Source organism: Apium graveolens, chromosome 1, assembly GCF_009905375.1.
Source record: "Apium graveolens cultivar Ventura chromosome 1, ASM990537v1, whole genome shotgun sequence".
NCBI lineage: Eukaryota > Viridiplantae > Streptophyta > Magnoliopsida > Apiales > Apiaceae > Apium > Apium graveolens.
This window is the reverse complement of record NC_133647.1, coordinates 180,259,579-180,279,104: the sequence shown is the minus strand read 5'-3', so window position 1 is coordinate 180,279,104 and position 19,526 is coordinate 180,259,579.

Here is a 19,526-nt window from a genome sequence, read left to right as displayed (position 1 = left end):
TCTTCAATCATCAGGTATACCCCTGGAGGCCTTCTAGCTTTTCACGGACATCCCCCTCCTTGACCGTCTCAAGAAGGGAATTCTTCAAAGAGTACCTGCAACAAATACGTTAGTAAAAATAACCTCCATTGCTCCTCTCCATACAAGCTTTTCCCTGAAGTCCCCATTGAGAGCACATAGATCAATCACATGACACGTCCTAACCTCTTGGGCGCGCCCTTCCATTCATAAATCCAACCCTGTTTCTTTAACCATTCCTTATAGCGTGCCAAAATACAGGACGCGTCCTGGTGGAGACAAACGCGTCCTCCATCCTCCTTGCCGCTAGATCACATTTAACAAGCAATTTTTTCAATGTTGACTCGGCAACCGCCATTGGGCGCGTCCTGGTCCAAGCTTCGCTATCACCAGACAATAAAGTATCAAATCAAGATAAGGCGCGTCCCATAGGCCAAGACGCGTCATAAACTTCCACAACGCAGCACCGGATTTGACCGTATGTAAGCCGCATTTGACCCGAGTCAACCCAATGCCAAATTTTGGGTATAACAACATCTAATCTTTATAATACTCTGGATATCAAAGATCTACGGTCATGCTTCGTAATTTTAAATATTATCAAGTCAAAATTTATATTCTCATCATACATGACTTCCAATTGCACACTCGTGGGAAGTTTTCAAAAATGAAAAGGAAAACTTGTAACTTCATGGCTATTACATCACTTCAAATTCTCTTGAAACATAATTTAATTCTAGGCATATCTCTTGCTCATCACTTACTGACTCGGCCTGGGGTTGCAACTGGCGACATATATGTGTCAATGGATTGGCCGGTGAAGTGACAAATAAGGAATGAAGCAGATCATCATCATAATCTGATAAGTTCAATGGTCTTGTTCAAATGCATGCTATCTAATGTCATCTTTTTATCTGCACACACACATAATTTTATCTGAATTAGCTAAACTTGCATATAATTCAATAAATAGTATAATTTAATTCAATGAAATTAAGGGGTCAGAAGTACTCAGAAGACCTTCTATATATCGTGCAATCCATGTGTATACCTTCAGTTAGAAAGTCCATGCTCCAGCTTCTTAACTAATCAGTTGGGACTTGTTTGTATGTTAAATTAATTAATTTGCAAAATAAGTCCAAACTACAATGACTCGTGCAATCCAATTATTATATAAGAAAACAAAGAGTAAAATGAAATGAGCAATACTCCTAAAAATGATTAAATAATTAGTTTCGGTCTGAACAGTTGCCAAAGATCATATCTGTCTCCTCCAACATCGAGACGTCGATATAGCTAACTTATGGGTCATAGAAAGTATAAAGTATGAAAATTGCTACATTTTTAAACTGAAGAATGCAACAAAAATACGTGAGGATTAATTTTAATTTTTATCTTTTTGACAAACACAGGAAAACCAATCACTTGCACTGATGAAATACTCCAAACTTGAGAGTACAGATGGAAGTATACAATATATCTGCAAACCTTGTAGAGAAGAACTTGAAGTCTTGAGATCACATAGAGACGTTATCACTGTGGTTAAGGTGTGGGCCACTCCAATGTAAAAGGAGTCCGGATTCTGTGTTGGTGACCTGAGGAGATAAAAAAATAAAAAAATATACGATTCCTTCATTACAAATTAACAATTTTATAATCCAAATTTTGATTAGGAGTAAAAAGTTATTATCTTATTTAAAAAAAAATGGAAAGAGGCATTTTAAAAAAAACTAGATTTACTTTACAATTATGTAATTTTTTTTATAATTATATAATACACATGATTCTAAATCAAATTTTAGTTAATTTGACCATAAATAAATAAACCAGTCAATTTAAAGTAGAGGGAGTATATTCTTTGAATTTCTGGGCTTTATTTTATGCACTATTGGGCTTGAAGTGAAGAACAAAAAAAAGGGGTTAAGTTCAACTGTTAGGTAATGGATCAGGATTATGATTCAATTTTATTTGGTTGTAATGTCCAGTCATCAAAAGGTGCTTTTCGTGATTCTCAGTCCTGACTTTGTCTTGATTGCTCATTAGAAAATGGGCCTATAGGTACCAGGCTTTAAGCAAACCATATGTAATTCTCATTATGTTCTCCATACACCTAAAAGAATATATTCACTAAACAATGTTCGGTAGGTCCTTCAACATAAATTTAGGTCTATATATATTTGGCTACCTTTTCATGATTAATTAGCTTATAGATTAAAAAATATGTATATTCCCAGTTAAAAGTTCATCATTAGCTAAACGTTTTCAATCATGACCCTAATGATAATGAAATGAAAGTTAAAAATAGCGCAAATAATTTAATTTTTCATCCAAGAGAAAATGAGAATCTCATTTTAGAAAACTAAATAGCTAATTCAAATAGAGTGAAGGAAGGTGTTAAATTAAAGTAAATTGGATTTTAGTATTATAGATTTGAATATATAAAAATATAAAAACAAAATAAATCTATAATCTTTATTAATAAACTAAATCTTTTTTTAGATATTACCTCTATACCAAAATTAGTTTCACCTTATTTTGGTTTCACCCTAATAATCTTATTTTCGTTACAACTCTATATCATCATCTTTACGACTCTAATCTATTTATATCCTTTGTTAAAAAGCGAACCCCTTTTTGAATGTTACCTCTATATCAAATTTGGTTTCAATTAATAATCTTATACGCTCCATATCATCATCTTTATCATATTTACTGTACAGCTCTAATAACATAATTGTTATAATCTATCATATTTATGTTACAGCTCTAATAACAAAATTGTTATAATCTATCATACTTATGTTACATAATTATTATAGCTTAGGAAAGAAACATAATTATTATATCATATATAATTTCAATTCTTATTTTGATTCACCTCAATAATATTTTCTCCCACATAACTCTATATTATTTTTAAAATTAAATAATAAAATTATTGAAATTGAATTATAATTATAATTTTTTTTTACAATCTTAAGGCAAATAACGTATATGTCACATATATTACAATTTTTACTGTTCTCAAAATTAATTTAAGTAAATAATTATAATAAATTAAACTACGATTCCCAATTTTTTTCACCTTTATTTTTATTTCACCTCTATATTTCCTTTATGCTTTATGGTTTTAAATTGGACTTTAATAAATTAATATAATAGTTGGAAACCATTATAATTGAAATTATTTATAATAACCCTATGGAATTAAATATTTATTTGGCATTGTCTATTATAATTTTCATATTAGATAATAATGTATATGTAATTGTTTAATTATATTTTAGAAAACAAAGTAGAACATCTTAATTGTATCATATTTTAGATAATGATGGTGATGTATTACGAAAAAATGTGTAAATTACTCCATTTTTAATGATCAGGTGCCCAAAGACCTACCTATTAAAGATAACAAGATAGATGGTGGATATGTTAGTTAGTATGTAAGGGTAGATATGTCATTTCATCTATTTCTAGTTAGCTAAAAGTATAGATATTGAATAAATACAAGTTAGTTAGATCTGATTTTCTGAACTTGTATATAAACAAGTTTTGTTGTACAGTTTTGAGTATGAATTGAATGTAAATAATTTCTCATTACATCAAATTCTTCATGATATAAGAGCTCTCACTCCTCGTTCTTTCTTCTTTCACCATTAAAACTTCAAATTGAAGCTTCGTTTTTCTTCCATTTTACTTCATTTTTTAGATCTTATTGTTCATATTGTGACCTTCATCATCAGTTGATTATGTTACTTTCTTGAAGATTATGATCTTCATCATCAGATTGTGTCACTTTCTTGAAGTTTACAATCATTTTTTTTCTGAAAACATCTCAGTGACATTTCATCAAACAGCATGACTACGATGGATGATAATGCTCATACAACAAATGGAAAATACGTATCGTTCTATTATTTTGGATGCAAGTCATCCATTGTACCTACATCCATCGGATCATCCTGTTCAAGTTCTAGTTACAGTTGCGCTAAATGGAGAGAACTTCAATGAATGGAAGCGATCGATGTCTCTTGCACTCTCAGCGAAGAACAAACTCGATTTTTTTACTGGTAAATTCAAAATTCCTAATGAAACATATGCTTATTTTGCTCACTGGCAACGTTGAAATGATATGATAATCACCTGGTTGCTTAGTTCTGTTATTCCTGAAATTCGATCAACTCTGGTTTATATTGCCTTAGCTAGTGATGTTTGGGAGGATATACGCGTTGTTCTCAAAGTAATGGTCCACGGATCTTCAAATTGAAAAAGGCTCTAGGATCACTTACTAAAGATACTCTATCTATTTCCGAATATTACACAAAGTTTAAGATGCTTTGGGATGATTTGTTGCACGCATCAAGCATTCCTAAATGTGTTTGTGTATGTACTTGCACTGCTAAGAAGCTGCAAGAACAAGCTTATGAGGTTATGAAGGTTACACAGTTTTTGATGGTCCTGAATGAGATTTAAACTAATATTAGAGGAAAACTTTTAATGATGACTCATATGCCACCTTTCACTGCTGTCTTATCTCTTTTGCAATAGGAAGAGAGACAACGAAATTATGTCTCTTTATATCAACCTACTATTGAATCTGCTACTCTTATGAGTAAGTCTCGATTTTCACAATCTGAATTCAAGAAATTTGAACGTCCTGATAAAAAATGCTCGGAGAACAAATGCTATAATCTGAAGTGTATATATTGTCAAGGGAAGAATCATACTCGTGACATGTGCTTTCATCTGATTGGTTTTCCACCAAACACTACGAATAATTCTGTTAAATCCACTCAAAATGACAAGTTTGTTGGTCAAGTATCTGCAACTCCTTCAGCACCTGTTTTTTCTATTGATAAGATTGATATGTTGGTTCTGATGGTACGAATGGAAATAGCTTCTCAAACAATCAATATCAACAGTTGTTGCAGCTTCTTAACCGGAGTCAAATTACTAAAAACTCTCAAGGCTCTCTTGAAATTCCTCAATTAGGTACTATGACTCATTATTGTTCTTATCTGACTTCTGTATGTCTCATAAACTGCTGTTTCTCAAGATTAGATTCTGGACTCAGGAGGCAGGAGCCACAGATTATATCACTTGTTGTCATGAGATACATATGAGTGTTAGTCCTTGTGCGGTTGATATTTGTTTACCAAATGAAGCTTTTAGTAAAATTACTTGGAAATGAAATATTATTTTAACATCTAAACTTACTCTTTATGATGTGTTGCTGGTTTCTTTTTTGGAATATGTTGTGAACTTGATGATAAGTTAAACAAAACACTTAGTAGATATCATTAGTGATTTTGTAGCTTTCAACGAATGATGACTTTCAACATCCGTTGAAAGAGTAGCTTATGTTATAATAAGTTTAGTAGCACATTTCTGCATATCATAATGCCTTAGTAAACTAAATGTTGTAGAATATTTAAGTCATGTTGACTACTAGATTGATATACAAGATAGGTTGGTTAACTGTAAATATTAGATGCCTTGTAATCTTGTATAAATGAAATAGAGTTAACTGCCAAGAAGACAGTCTTAACGGATGTTTCACTAAGCTTCAACGGATGATCAACTAAAGCTTCAATGGATGTTCCACAAAGTTCCAACAGATGATCAACCAAAGTTCCAACGGATGATCAATCATAGTTTCAACGGATGATCCAATGAAGTTTTCAGCGGATGATGAAATTTAAAAGAGCATTTGATAGTGACTTGACAATCACATGCGTTGATTGTATGCAAATGGAATGTGACAGCCTATTTACAGGATTTAGATGATAGGTCACACAACACTGTAGAAGGGGGTTGAATACAGTGTAGAATACAATCAAATCGATTTAAAACACAAGTAACAGAAAACATATGTATTTGATATAATAAACTCTATTACAATGGAACTGTTCTCTCTCAGTGATGAACAAATATCATGAGAGCTACTAGGTTACAATGTATGATCTTCTCAATGATCGTAACTCTTATAGAGTAAACATATGTTTGTGTTTATATAGACACACAATTACGAGATAACTTCTAATTGATATGGAATATAATTATGTCTCCTAAAATATATCAATCAGATATCTTATATAATTCTTCTAGTCCTCTAACTCTTTCCATGCATATCTTCTTCTTGTATTAGTCTCGATCTTCTTTCCTGTAAATCAGCTTCTTTCCTTAACTGTTAGTCCTCCAGTACTTAAGTTCTGATATCCATCTTCTGATATTATCTTCTGATAATCTAAGTCCTGATATTCTTAAGTCCCGACTTCCAGTAAGTCCTGATTCCAGTAAGAACTGATATTTCCTGTTAGTTAAGATCTGAAAACTAAACATGAAACATATTAGCATGACATCTCAAATATATCCAACAATCAATCTCCCCCAACTTGTAAATTATGCAAGAATGTACAAGTTAATAGATTTGATGATGTCAAAAACATTTAAGTTCAAATGTAATAAGAGTTTAATAAGACTATTAATTAAAACTTACAAAACATCCAGCTTTACCAATATTACTGAATCAATCTAAATCCATAATGATTCTTAACAAAATCATTTATCAGATTATCTTCAGCTTTCTTCAGAACTTCAGCTAACTGTGCTTTGACCTGCATCAGTTCTTCTTCTTTACTATCACCAATTTGATAAATGGCTGTTCTGAGAGCTTGAATGGATGTTCTTTCAAGTCCATCACCAAGTCTGATAACCTTAGGATGTGAAGAGTTTTCATTATAACATAAGCATCTTCCTTTCAGAATAACTTCTACCTTAGCAGAATTCTTCAGCACAGGAATTTCTCTTCCATCACCTTCAGTAATCATTGGACTGTAATGAGAAGTCTTTGTACCAGAGATTCTGAATAGATCTCTTATAGCCTTCAAAATGTATTCTGACCATCTTCTTGTAACATCAGATTTTACTTCCAGAAGATAGTGAATATTTTGAAATTCTCTGATAGACTTCTTTAGTACATCAGTATCAGCTAATTTATAAGTCCTTCCATCATTAAGAAATAAGATCAATTTCTCTTTTAGATTCTCCTTATCATGAGCATCTATCACAACTTGAGCAGACAACACCTTGTCAAGGTGCCTTTGCTTAATTTGTTCATATGGTTTGTCTGTCAATATGAAATGATCTCTTAGAGTAACCTCTACTCCTATTTGAATCTTCTCTTCGTCAGAACCTAATCCAGCTCTATCTCTAGGTTGCTTGGATCTCAACCCAAATGTAGCGAGTTGATTAGTCACGAGATTGGATTTTGGTTCAACTGGAGTAGCTTTCTTCCATAACAGCTTCTTCTTATCAGCAATTGTCATTTTATCCAAATCAACTTGAGAATTATCAGTAGTTGATGTCTTGATAGCTTGATCAGAATTTGTTGTTTCTTCTGTACCTTCCTATCCTTTATTCTGAACAACAACTTGAGCAGTGTCAGAGGTTATTTTAGAATCTTCATTTATCTTTCTTCTTTTCAGAATTTGAACAGTTTCATCTTCAACAAGATTATCATCATTTACTTGAACCATTTTACACACTGGTTTCATTAGATCTTGAGAAGTTTTCAAGTCCAGTGACTTGGTTGGTTCATACATTTTCCTTTCCCTTTGTCTTTGGGATCACTCTCAGTCTGTGATCTAAACTTGAACTTTGAAGTTTCAGAATTTGACTTTTCCTTGATCACAATGCCTTTTTCCTTAGGCCTTGGAGGTTTCTTTACATCAGAAGCTTTAGACTTAGGATTTGTCTTTTCAGCAGCAAATCTAGCTTCCTCCTCCTTGAGAGTTTCTAAATCCATTCCTGGATTGTGTTTCAGAAATAATCTTCTTGCTATCTCCTCATCAAGTGTCTGGATTTTAGGATCTTTGTAATAAACAGTAGTCTGCTTCCCCTTTAACTTCAGAGTTTACAAAAACCTCTAAGAGTCTTTAGATCCTGACTGAATCAGAATATCAGAACTTGACATCAGACTTTGCTTATCACCACTTGACTTTAGTCTTTGAGCATTCACAACATCAGAACTTGACTTGTTCTGAATATAAGATTTTCCTTGAACTTTTCTTTGACCTCTGCTCTTTTCAGAGTTTCCCTGGTCATCACCTTTATCATCCTTTTTCTTCAGTTCTTGAGTAGGTGAGCATTTGGACTTAACTACCTTCTCCCCCTTTTTGCCATCATCGGGAAGTAAGAGAGAAAGAAGAAGTTCAACTGAATATTGAATTTCATCCAATTGAGCTTTCTGAGAAGCTTGATTAGCCAGAACCTCAGCAATTTGGGCCTGTTGCTTCTCTTGAGTTTTCTCAATGGCTGCAACTTTTTCAGAAATAGGTCTGATATACCTGTTCTTGTCAAGCTTGATCTGTAGATCAAGCTTATCAGCTATTTCTCTGAGTGTGTCAACCTTTTCATGAGTAGAAGTATGTAGACCTTGAAGAGGTTTTGTAGACAAAGATGTGATCTTGAGTTGTGTCTTGAAATCAGCATTTGTGAGCAACTCATCAGCTTTTGCAATATGCTCTATCAGAACTTTAGAACATGGAATAAAATCTGATTCATTCCACTTCTTGGTCCACTCAACACCTCTATGAGTATCCTCCCAAGGAATAGGTGCTTCCTTTTCAACAAATTTCTTCACCAATTCTTCCTTGCCCAGAGTAGGTACTGGAGTCTCAATAGAAACACTGTCATCAGAACTTGAGGAATACTCATGTTGTTCTGATAGCTCAACAGTGTGTGAAGCAACTGGAGATTCAGGAATAACATCATCTAAATTCTGATTAGCAGAATTTATCTCCAGAGCTGGTGTCTTTGATGTAGATGGAGCTTCCAGTTAAAGAACTTCAGGCATATTCAAATTATGAATATCTATTTCAGAATTATCAGTTTGTTCTTTAGCATCATATGTAGCTTTAATAGGAGAGACAGGAGGGGTAACAACTGTGTCATTAGCAGTGTCTTTGGCTTGAGCTGGAAGGGCTTCAATGATAATTGGTTCTTGTGAGATCAGAGATTCCTGATCCCCTTCCTCAACTTCTTCAGTATCTTCTGATATAGCCTTAGCCAAATACCTCCTAGCCTTCATTTTCTTCAATCTCCTTGCCAATAAAGGAGTTGCTTCAACAACATCATAATTTTCAGATTTCCTTTTCAAAGTATCAGGACTTTGAGCTGCTTTATTTTTCTGAGAAGTAACATTCTCAACTTCAACTGTCACAGGTTCAGATGCATGAACCCGTACTTCAATTATTTCCTCTTCACTCTCAGACTCATCTCTGAGAATCATCTTCCTTCTCTTTTGTGGGGGTTGAGGAACAAACTTTAACCTTTTAGAAGGTTTGGAAGATGAAGGTCTGGTTGTTTGTGCTGATGGTTGAGAAGTCTGAGGTGTTTGTGTAGAGGTGGTAGGTGCTGATGGTTGAGGTTCAGATGGTTGCACATCAGGATATAGTGCAGTGTATTTAACTGGATCATAGGTTATTAAGGCAAAGGAACTCAGAGGGGTCTTAACACAACCTTCTTATTATCAGTAGATAATGAGTCATTAAAAGCTCTTTTAGCTAGTCTGAATGATGGAATCAATTCACTAGCTGATTGGGGCTTGTCATCACAACAAAAACTATAAATAAGCTGACAAAATCTAGCAAAATAAACAGTATTTATGTCATCCTATCCCCAATGAAACCTAAGACAGCACTTGCATAATCAAAATCAGTTTAATTAATGAGAGCATACCCAATTTGTTGACTGAATATGGGGATTGCATCGAAGTTAAAACATTTGTTTGCAAAAGCCTTGGTGATGTAGTCAAAGAAGAAACTCCATTCCCTCCTTATGTAAGGTCTCTTCAATTGACCCAGCTTTGCCAATGTCTTTTCATACCCCAGACTGGCCATCATATTTTGAAGAATAGGCTCCTCAACAGTTGTATAGAATAGGCTCCTCAACAGTTGTATAGGCTTTATTTTCAGGCAACTGCAGTGCTTGGCGTACTGTAGCCAATGTTACGATATGCTCATCCTCACCTGTTGTAAAGATTATACTTGGGGTCCCTTGAGCACCACCATCATTATATACTCCATTTCTCCAGAACTCCAGCACTTGAGTTCCAGAGACTGCATCAGGTTGGGTCATTGCGTACCCAATATCAGAATTAGCGAGAAAATCCCGAATGAAGTGAAGTTCCGATGGAGTTTCAGCCTTGCTAAGAATGGCGGAGTAGTTGTTAGGAACAAACTTTGCTCAATTGAAAAGTACGTCTTTTGGTGCCATCTCTGTAAGAAATTAAATGAGAAAGAGAGTGTTTGCAAAGTGTTTGTTAAAAGTCCTGAAAGAAAACGTTTCAGAGAATATTAGAGCGAGAGAGAAAGTAAAAGAGATTAAGAATAGAAAAATAAGTAAAAGATTAGAAAATCTTTTAACTCCCATATATATACTCTCTCTACTCAACAGTTATATTTTTGAAGCATTGGATACACTTTACATCTGGCACCTTGTGAACAGTCAATAAATGGTTAGAGCAGGAGTTAATGGGCACGTAAAATAAACATTAATTACCGTGCACATGCAGTTTTTCAGGACATACAAGTTAACCACTAACCCATAATAATTATAACTATTTTTATCTCACCCAAATTTATTCTGATTTAAATATGACTGTTTCAGATTTTACCACAAATAAGTCAAGTAAAGAAAAATGCCACGTAAGCATCAAAGATTCCATCAGGATTTAATATCAGATCTTAACTTATATCAGATTTTAACAGTCATCAGAACATTGCTTCTGTACTCATAAAGTAAATCTCTTTTTCTGTGATTCTTCATACAAATACTGACTTGTTTTCTTCAGAGTTTAATCATCAGAACTTCCATCAGAACTTGTCCTCAGAATTTATGCCAATAACACTTAACTTTTTGTTAAAAAACAACTTAATCACCACAGTAATTTTCATCATTCATATGGAGTGAAAGTGTGTGCATTAAGCAAAATCAGACAAAGATTAAAGTCTGATAAACTTCAGTACATCTTAGAAATAAGGCATAACTAAGAAAAATGCTTAAAATCTGTCATCAGTCATGAAGTCTACTATAAAACAAATTTATGCAAGAGTCCACCTCAACTGTTTGTGCTCATTTTATGCATCTTTTGAAATTCCTTTTTACAGTGGCTTCTTAGTGTAAGTGAGTCACGACTGCTTATCAGAATTTATGTTGTTATCAGAGTATTTCTCCAGTAATCATAGAGTGTGAAAAGTCACCAAGAATTTTTTTTTTGCTTTTCTAATGCATATTACTTAATACCAGCAATGCACTTGTGTCTTCCCTTCCACATTTTTACTCTAGATCTCAAAGGAGTACCTGACTTTTATTTTTTTCTTTTCTTTTCTTTTGATAAGTGAGGCTTATCAGCACTTAGTTCATTCTTAAGATTTACTGACATCAGAATTTGACAGATAAGAAACAAGAATCTAGCGTGTGACTTAGTAATAAGATACACAAAGTAAACTTGACTAAGCTCAATATCAAAATCTACTTGTGTTAATGAGTTTCCACATAAACAACTAATTCAAACATGGGATTTCTAGTATGTTAAAGACTACTAGGTCAGCATCTAGCACAGTTATCCTCATTGGATTGAATAGTCACAGAACATTCAAAACACTTATCAGAGTATATAAATCCACATCAGATAACAATCAGCATTTAATGAATTTTCAAATTAAGAACAGATGACATAGAGATAATATAATCTATAAACACTGATCATAAAGTCTGATGCATGAGAACAAAAACTAAGCAGATTTAGAGAAAGAACCTGAAACCATTCCAAGTTCATTTACCAATCTTATAAAAGTAGCTTCACATAGTGGTTTTGTGAAGATATCTGCTAGCTGTTGATCTGTTGGAACAAAATGTAATTCCACTGTACCTTCATCCACATGTTCCCTTATGAAATGGTACCTAATGATGATGTGCTTTGTCATTGAGTGTTGAACTAGATTACCTGTCATAGCAATAGCGCTTCGATTATCACAGTAAATAGGGATTTTAGAAAATTCTAACCCATAATCTAGTAACTAATTCTTCATCCAAAGAATCTGTGCACAACAGCTTCCTATAACAATATATTCTGCTTCTGCAGTTGATGTGGAAATTGACTTTTGTTTCTTGCTAAACCAAGAAACCAATCTGCCTCCAAGAATTTGGCAGCTTCCACTAGTGCTTTTCCTGTCTATTTTGCATCCTGCAAAATCTGCATCTGAGTAAAAAAATAGCTTATAATCTGATTCCCTAGGATATCACAATCCTAAATCAGTTGTACCCTTAAGGTACTTGAAAATTCTTTTCACAGCTATTAAGTGAGGTTCTCTTGGATCAGCCTGAAATCTTGCACAAAGACAGGTAACATACATGATATCAGGTCTACTTACAGTTAGATAGAGTAAGGAGCCAATCATACCTCTGTAGTTAGTAATATCTACTGATTTACCAGTATCCTTATCTAACTTGGTTGCAGTGGCCATGGGAGTGGATGTAGTTGAACAATCTTGCATTCCAAATTTCTTCAGTAAATTTCTGGTATACTTGGATTGACAGATAAAAGTGCCTTCTTCAGTTTGCTTGACTTGAAGGCCCAGAAAATAGCTGAGTTCTCCCATCATACTCATTTGATATCTTGACTGCATTAGCTTTGTAAACTTCTCACACAGTTTAGAATTAGTAGAACCAAATATGATATCATCAACATATATCGGTACTAAAAGTAAGTCCTTTCCATGGTTGAGGTAGAATAAAGTCTTGTCAATTGTGCCTCTGTGAAATCCACTTTCCAGAAGGAATTGAGCTAAAGTCTCATACCATGCTCTTGGAGCTTACTTAAGGCCATAAAGTGCTTTGTCAAGCCTGTAGACATGATTGGGAAATTTATGATCTACAAAGCCTGGAGGTTGTTCAACATATACTTCTTCTTCCAATTCTCCATTGAGAAAAGCACTTTTCACATCAATTTGAAAGACTTTAAACTTTTTATGAGCAGCATAAGCCAAAAAGATCCTTATGGCTTCTAATCTAGCAACTGGTGCAAATGTTTCATCATAATCAATACCCTCTAATTGAGAGTAGCCTTTAGCAACCAGTCTTGCTTTATTCCTTGTAATTATGCCATCACTGTCAGTTTTGTTTCTGAAGACCCATTTTGTACCAACAACTGATATATTCTTTGGTCTTGGAACTAGGGTCCAGACTTTATTTCTTTCAAATTCATTTAACTCTTCCTGCATTGCTTGCACCCAATCAGCATCTTGAAGAGCTTCTTCCACTTTCTTTGGTTCAGTTTGAGATAGAAAGGAATGATAGAGACATTCATTCGAAGTTGAAGTTCTAGTTCTGACACCTGCTTCAGGATCTCCAATGATTAGATCAGGTGTGTGTGCTTTAGTCCACTTCCTTGCAGATGGAAATTGATCTCTAGAACTGGATCCTCCCCCATGATCCATGCTGTCTCCATCAGCATTTTCTGATGCTCCCCCTATAGTTATGCTCTCTGAGACTTCAGAATTTGAATTTAATTTTTCAGGAGTTGAAGAATCAGAGTTTCCAGAATTATCAGAATTTGGCTCATCAGAACTAGATGAATCAGAACTTGAAGAGCCAGTGACAGGTTCTGATGCTTCTCGAGAGTCTTGAGATGTGGTAGGTTCTTCAACTTGCTCCCCCTGGACATGTGCATTTTCCTTTGGAGTTGTTACCATAGATTCAATGACATCAGAACTTAAACCATCAGAACTTACAGGATCAGGATTTAAGTCATCAGAATTTCCAGAATCAGAATTTAAATCTTCATTCTCAAATCTCAACTGATCATGATCATTGAAATCTTCAAGTCCAGTAATCTTCTTATCATCAAAGGAGACATTGATGGATTCCATGACAACTCTTGTTCTTAAATTGTAGACTCTGAAGGCTTTTGTGGAAAGTGGATATCCATTAAAAATTCCTTCATCAGCTTTTAGATCAAATTTTGACAGCTGCTCAGGATGAGTCTTAAGAACAAGACACTTGCAACCAAATACATGAAAGTATTTCAGATTTGGCTTCTTTTTCTTCACCATTTCATATGGTGTTTTTCCATGCTTGTTTATGAGTGTAGCATTTTGTGTAAAACAAGCAGTCTGCACAGCTTCAGCCCAAAAATAGGTTGGTAGCTCTGCTTCATCAAGCATTGTTCGTGCAGCTTCAATGAGAGTCATGTTCTTTCTTTCTACAACTCCATTTTGCTGTGGAGTTCCAGGTGCAGAAAATTCCTGTTTGATTCCATGATCTTTGCAGAACTCTTCGATGATTGAATTCTTGAACTCGGTGCCATTATCACTCATTATTTTAACAGAATCTTTGATCAATTTATCCAGCTGTCTGACATGATCAGTTAGAGTAGATGTTGTTTCAGTCTTCTTGTGCAAGAAATACACCCAAGTGTATCTTGTGAACTCATCCACTATAACCATAGCATATTTCTTCTTTGCAATAGACATGACATTGACTGGACCAAATAGATCAACATGCAGTAGGTGATAAGGCTCAAGAATTGATGACTCAGTTTTGCTCTTGAAAGAAGATTTTCTTTGTTTTTCCTTCTGACATGAATCACAAAGGCCATCATGAGAAAATACTGTTTTTGGTAGTCCTCTCACAAGATCTTACTTTACAAGCTCATTTATATTGTTGAAATTTAAATGAGAGAGTTTCTTGTGCCAATTCCACCTTTCTTCAATTGATGCTCTACTCAACAGACAGATTGCAGAACCATCAGTACTTGTTGAAAGTCTGGCTTCATAAATGTTACCATGCCTGTATCCTTTCAGAACCACTTTTCCTGTAGAATTACTTATAACTTCACAGTGTTCTTCAAAGAAATCCACATAATAACCTCTGTCACAGATTTGACTTATACTCAACAGATTGTGTTTAAGTCCTGAGACAAGAGCTACTATTTCAATGATGACATTTCCAAGATTGATCTTGCCATATCCCAGAGTTTTTCCAATGTTGCCATTTTCATAAGAAACTCCTGGGCCAGCTTTCTCCACAAAGTTTGATAGCAGGGCTTTATTTCCAGTCATATGTCCTGAACATCCACTGTCCAGAACTAGGATGTTCTTCATGTTGCCCTGCAATCACAAAGACCACTAATGGTTAGTTTTAAGGACCCAGACTTGCTTGGATCCTTTGGCCTTTTAAGTTTGTTAACATTTGCAGCGGATTTAACATCAGAGTTTATTCTAACATTTTTCTTATCAGTATTAACAGTATCAGACTTTGCATTATACTTTACACTAGAAAGAATTAAAGCAACTTTCTTCATAGAAGGTTTTATCTGATAATAATCATAGTACAAACTATGATATTCCTTACAAGTATAAATGGAATGCCATATACTACCACAATGAAAACAAGGATTTTGTGGCTTAAACCTAACAAACTGACTCTTAACTCCTAACTTAGAAGGTAAGGAGTTTATATTCTTATTCTTCCTGCAAAGAGAAGCCAGATGGTTAGAGTTTCCACAGTTATAGCATTTCTTTCTAGGAGCATTAGGAACAGGCATATAATTGTTTCTTTTATTCACACCTTCCTTTCCATTCCTATTTTTCCTAGCTTCCTTTACCTTGTTTTCACTGGTAATCTCTTTCAGCTTATGTTTAAGCTGCTTCTTAGTCATTAAGCCTATGTTAACTTCAGTTGGTTTATCCTATTCTAATTTGTCAGAAGTTGACTCTGTTATCACTTTTATCTTCATATCTTTCATCTTTTCAGAATCAGACTTTACAGTTTTGGCTACAAACTTAACAGGATTTACCTTTGGCTTAGTAGTCTATTTAACAATAATTGGCTTAACTTGTTCAGTTCCTTTTTCACTTTTCTCATCTCCATAACCTAAGCCCTCTTTCCAGTTTCCACTACTTGGTATATCCTGAGTTGCTCTACCAGAGTTAGTCCAAGTCCTGATAATCTCTCTCTCCTTTTCTAACTTAGTTTTTAGAGATTTATTCATTTTTAGCACTTCATCTCTAACATAGAAAGCATCATCTCTTTCTTTCTGAGTTTGATGGAACATGACTAACTCTTTTTTTAAATAATCATTCCTCTTTTTAAAAGTAAGATTTTCAGAAGTTAATCTCTCACATGTTAAAGTTTGATCTTTGTAACTAATAAACATGGTTTTAAGATATAATCTCAACTCAGTAATATCATCAGTATGAAAGGCATAAGTTGTTTGAGGTACCTTTAACTCAGCAACATCAGAGATGCTATCAGCATTTGCCATCAAGGCATAGTTTTCCTCATCTTCAGAATCTGAGGTGTCTGTCCAGCTTTTCTTCTTTGTGACAAGAGCCTTACCTTTGTCAGTTTTTCCTTTCCTGTAGTCAAGAGATATGCGGCCTTTCTCACCACAGTTGTAGCATTTGACATTTGAGTAATCTCCTCTGTCAGACTTTCCTCCTTTGTCTTCAGATTTTATGAAGCCCTTCTTAACAGAACTTCTTCCTTTCCTGGAAAACTTCTTTCCATTTCTGAATTTCCTGTAGGATATCTTTGTGATACCCTTTACCATAAGAGCACACAATTTCATCATCTACTTCAGGTAAACTTTCAGTTTATGAGCCGTCATCATCATCAGAACTTGATGAATCTGAATCAGACTTTTTGATGAGAGCCTTTCCTTTGCCTTTCTTTGAGGCAGCCACTTTAGGGGATTCCTCCTCAGCTTTAAGAGCAACTGTCCTTGACTTTCTCCCATATCTCTTGCTTCTTTGATCCATCTCAAGTTCATGAGTCTTGAGCATACCATAAATTTCATCAAGAGTAGTTTCATCAAGAGCATAGTTGTCTCTTATAGTAGTTGACTTCAAATACCAACTTTCAGGAAGAGATAAAAGGAATTTAAGATTTGAATCTTCATGATCATATTCCTTGTCCACTAGTGACAGATCATTCAAGAGTTTGAAAAACCTGTCATATAAACTAGTTAATGACTCATCAGCTTTTGAGTCAAAGTGCTCATACTCTTGAGTGAGTATAGTCCTCATGTTCTTCTTGATTGCATCAGTTCCCTGACACCTTGTCTCCAAAGCATCCCATATCTCATTTGCAGTCTTGCATTGAATTACCCTGTTTGACATGACATTATCAATGGCACTATGCAGCAAATGCCTTACCTTTGTATCCTTGGCAATAGATGAGATATCTTCAGCTGTGTATTCACTTTTCTCCTTTGATATGGTCTTTGTTGGCTGATCTGCAACTACAACTGAGAGCTTGGTTGGCTTATGTGGTCCTTCATAAATTCTGTCAAGGTATTCTGGATCTGTAGCTTCCAGAAACATATCCATCTTCACTTTCCATATGGGATACTCAGAAGGTCTCAGTATGGGAACCCTGATAGTCTCATATCGACTGTAGGTTTGAGTCTTTGGAGTTTCTTCAGTTTTGTCGGGCTTGGTTGGATATTCTGCTTCTTTAGACATGATTGTTTTAGATCTTTATTGTATGTGTGTTAACAGATAGGCTCTGATACCACTTGTTAGGTCACCCAACACTGTAGAAGGGGGTTAAATACAGTGTAGAATACAATCAAATCGATTTAAAATACAAGTAACAGAAAACAGATGTATTCGATATATTAAACTCTGTTACAAAGGAGCTGTTCTCTCTCAGTGATGAACAAATATCACGAGAGCTGCTAGGTTACAATGTATGATCTTCTCGATGATCGTAACTCTTATAGAGTAAACCTATGTCTGTGTTTATATAGACACACAGTTACAAGATAACTTCTAATTGATATGGAATATAATTATGTCTCCTAAAATATATCAATCAGATATCTTATATAATTCTTCTAGTCCTCTAACTCTTTCCATGCATATCTTCTTCTTGTATTAGTCTTGATATTCTTTCCTGTAAATCAGCTTCTTTCCATAACTGTTAGTCCTCCAGTACTTAAGTTCTGATATCCATCTTCTGATATTATCTTCTGATAATCTAAGTCCTGATATCCTTAAGTCCTGAATTCCAGTAAGTCTTGATTCCAGTAAGAACTGATATTTCCTGTTAGTTAAGATCTGAAAATTAAACATGAAACATATTAGACATGACATCTCAAATATATCCAACATTAGAGAATAAAGAAGTATTTTCATTTTCATGCTAAACTGAAGATATTCAAAGATACTGGAAAGAGAAATGAAGGAGCATGAAATAGACTAGAAATATTTTGTCTTATTTGTTTATCTTTTTATCATGTAACTTGGTGATATATAAACCAAGTGTAGCAAGTAGAAAATTATCCAAGCTAGTAAACAATTACCAGAGAAATAGATAAAGCTACATCTGTAAAAGAATTTATCTGTTCTTGTGAGTTCAACTTGTAAGCAGCTATGTACAACATTGTAACACAGAGTTCTCTTATTAATATATATATATATATATATATATATCTGGTGGAAAAATTCAATCCATCAGAAAGTTTTTAAATACATGTATTTGATTACTTTGTGTTTTGATTTCTTCAACACTTCCATTCCGCACCTTAGCTAAATCAAACACAGTTATATATTTATAGTAGAACTGTTCTTAAAATTGAAAAATAGCCAGAATTACATTCAACCCCCCTTCTGTAATTCTTTTTTAGATTGTTTGGGAATAACAATTGGTATCAGAGCAAGCTATTGAAGAACAAAAAGTTTAAAGATGACAACAACTAACAAGATGAGCTAGAAAAGATGTTGGAGCAAAAATTCCATTTCTGGACAAAGACAACTATCACCATTGGTAGGTGAAGATGCACCTGCATCTCCTCTCTCAAGATGAAGAATATGTGGACTACATTGAGAAAGGTCCACATGTCCCTATGAGAGCTGCTACATGAAATGAAGCATTTATCCCAAAACCTAGAGTAGAATGGTCTGATCCAGATATTGAACAAGTTCATAAAGATAAAAAGGCCATGAATATTTTGTTTAATGGTGTTGATAGTGACATGTTTGACAACATCATAGACTGCAAATCTGCCAAAGAGGTTTGGGATACAATTCAAGTTATATGTGATGGAACTGAGCAGGTAAGGAAAAACAAAATGCAACTCTTGATTCGGCAATATAAGCATTTTTATAGTGAAGAAAGTGAGTCACTCGTTGACATATTTAGTAGATTTCAAAAGCTACTAAATGCTCTAAAGTTGCATGGAAGAGTCTATCAAACAAAGGACTCAAATCTCAAATTCCTTAGATCTCTACCAAAGGAATGGAAACCTATGACAGTCTCATTAAGAAATTCTCAAGATTACAAGGAATTTACCTTGGACAGACTGTATGGGATTCTAAAGATCTATGAGCTTGAAATTGAGCAAGATGAAAAGTTGGAGAAAGGAAGAAAGAAAGGAGGATCCATTGCATTGATTGCTGAGCAAGAAAAGGAGAAGGAGACAAAGGTTAAAACTGTTG